We start from the raw sequence: 3,217 nt of genomic DNA on the forward strand, positions 1-3,217 counted from the left end.
AATACGAGAGCTCTCTTATTCTTGTGATGTTCTTAGTGAAACATCTTTGGACTTGTTCGACCCTTTGCAAGCCTACTGAACTCATTGGAGCCCAAATGGGTAAAACATATTCAAGATGTGGTTGAACAATCTACTTGCACGGATTTAGCATCGTGATTCTATCTCTGGAATTAAGTGTGCGATATATCCAACCACACGTTTGAAAAGCTTTACTCACCATCAACTGAATATGCTCATCGAACTTTCCAATTTTCTGGAGGACTACATCTAAACCTTTCATAGATGAGACCTGCTCAATATCTTGACCTCCATTATCTACGAGTGGAGTATTCAAAGGATTTGACCCGAAGGTCATTGAGAGGAATTTCATTCCGTTCGAGGCCATATTACTCTTAGTACCCAAGAATAGATTATTCTAGGTCCTTTGCAAGGCTAGTGGAATCTTGGCCATTCCTACCAGAAACTAACTTTGTATCGTCAGCATAAGAAGAGAGACTGAGAGTAATATTAAGCTTTTAAAGCGGGGCAACGAATGTTATAAAAAGGAGGGGTCCTAAGATGGAGCCTTGGGGAACACCGACTTGACATCATGTATGTCACTAAGGAATCCTTCCACCTTAACAATTTGCTTCGAAAGCTTCCTATCATGACTGAAGCTTCCTCTCCAATTGAGAATCTTGCCTTGGATCGCAATTTCATGAAGTCTGTTCAACAAAGGCCATGATCAATTTTCTGAGCGGCATTGGTAATATCAAGATAGACAAATCCTCAATCAGTTAGGTACCCGTGCAATATTCGAAGTGAGAGAAAGGGATCTATAGTTACTGGGGAGCGACTTACCACCCCTTTTGAAAATTGGAACAAGATTAGCTCGCTTTAGAGAGGAAGGAAACTTGCCCTGGATCAGGATGCAACAATGCATTAAGTACGAGAAAACGGGAGCAAGAACCAGTGAGCATCTCATCAGAAACTGAGATGTCATACCATCAAGAACAGGAGAACTTGAAAGCCTCAAGTCCCTGGTGGCCGCTAAAGCATCTTGATCTGTAAATATGAGATCATCAAATTGCTCAATTTGAGTAACATCATCAATCTCAGCAGATTCATCATTACAACAACGAGCTGTGGCTTCTAAACTTTGAGCCAAAATTGAGGTTCGAATCCAGTTATCATAAAGTTCAATGAAAATACGAGTATGTCGGCCCAACCTTATGTTCAAAAATGTCAGATATGTCTCCTAGAATGGTGCTTCTTATGACAGCACTCTTCCTGTTTTAGCACATCACATCAAGCTGCTGTTAGTATACCTCTGACTCGTTTCCCCTTCGCCCTCAAAGCATATCAGCCATAGTCTAGAGCTGTGGAGGGCCTCAAAATCCATATCCGAATCCGGGACATTTTTTCCGATCTGACAGAATCCGAATCCAACTATAATCCACCGTTTTAGTACAATCCAATCCAAATCCGAATTTTTTGGAACCCAATCTGTACTTTAAAACAAAAACTCATTCAGCTTTAACAAAAGGTGAAAGTTTTGAACTCATAACCATAATGAAATGACGAGATTGAGCAGTATTCGAAGGTTGTCAAGAATTTTATCAAATGTTTCAATTTGCCGCACTGATGAATATTATTCTATTGTTCTGAATGATGCAGAAATTGTTATTAGTAAGCTTAATATCCTGAGGTATTCGTATTTCATTTTCCCTAATAATGTCTTTTTATGTTTTTTTTTTAATCTTTATTGCGAGATTGTTTCTCATTGGATCGGTATTTTCGTGATACAAATTTGATAAATTTACAATGCTGGTCTCTTGACAATAGAAACAGCGCCATTCGAGGCGATGATCCATTACAGTAATGGGGGTGGGGGAGAGACCTGGGATCGAACCCATGAACCCGAGCATAGCTCGATCGCGCGTTAACCAATTGAACTACAACCATCTCTCTTTTTAGACCGCAACTGGCGGGAGTTGGAAAAAAATCTTTGTTCTCGTACTCTGAAACTTCAATAAAATCCTTTTACTTGTCACATGATCGTGCGAATGGATAAGGGAGACGGGTTAAAGGGTAGAGATGGAGGTCTTCATTGTCTCGACAATAGGAACAGAATGCCCTACATTGAATCATAATGAAGTCGGGGTGCTCACTAAGGTACACCAAGCACAGATCTCTACAACTTGTATGTTGCTTGGACTTTACTAGTCATCAATGTAACCTCCACTGGCATTTATGACGGCCTACAGGTGCTTGCGGCAGACCCTGCACCCATCCTGATTGTTTTCCATGGATATGGCGTCCCAGGACTCGCTGACGGAGGCTTTAAAGGCATCAACATTTGGGTGGTGGATATTGCACGCCTTGGGCTCAACATGCCCCCCCCCCCTGAAAAAAAAGTGAAGTCCAAGGGGTTTGCATTTGGCGGGAAGGCGGGGGAGGGTCACAAATTATTGGACCAATGGGGGATGCTGCCCGTCAATCAATTCTCAGACAAGTATGTGCCAGTGCCAAATCGTGTTCGAGCACCACATTCCATTCCCATCCGGTAAGTTGGCTTGAACCCTCAGCAACAAGCTTCCTCCAAGGCCTTCACGTAGTCATTCTCCGTGAGCCTGCATCGGACCGGGAATCAGACCACGGGTCCTGATCCTCCGGGTCAAATCTGTCTCCTGAGTTCCCTAAGCATAGGTTTGGGCTCAAACTAGGCTGAGTTGATGATCTATTCAACAAGATCTTGTGGTCGTATCAAGTGCTTATTTGAAATAAGATGAGCGGTTTAGAAAATAGGATATTTTTATTTCCGTTTGCAGGCCATATCTCTAGAAATCCGTGGATTGCCACACCATTGTCAAGATCATTTTTCGTATGGTAGTTTTATTCGCTGTTTGTAACTTTAATGTTCTTCGACTCCCCCTGAGACTGAAAAAGAGCGTTTCCAAACTACCTTGCATGCTTTCAGTTTTTCCTGAAATTTCTAGTTGGGTAGTTGGGTGTGGGTTAACGAGTGACAAACTGAATGTTATCTGTCGTATATTTTTGTCCACTTTGAGCTGAAATAAGGACTGAGTGTTATCTACATAACAAAAATAACTCCTTTTCTGTGAAAACAATCATACAATGATTTGTTCAAGGTAATGGGTTTCGAAATTGTTTACAAAGTGTATTTATGAATGCAAAACTGAAAACGGACCATAGTCGTTTGTCATGGGTTTTGCTA

Source organism: Tigriopus californicus, chromosome 11, assembly GCF_007210705.1.
Source record: "Tigriopus californicus strain San Diego chromosome 11, Tcal_SD_v2.1, whole genome shotgun sequence".
NCBI classification, from domain to species: Eukaryota; Metazoa; Arthropoda; class Copepoda; order Harpacticoida; family Harpacticidae; genus Tigriopus; species Tigriopus californicus.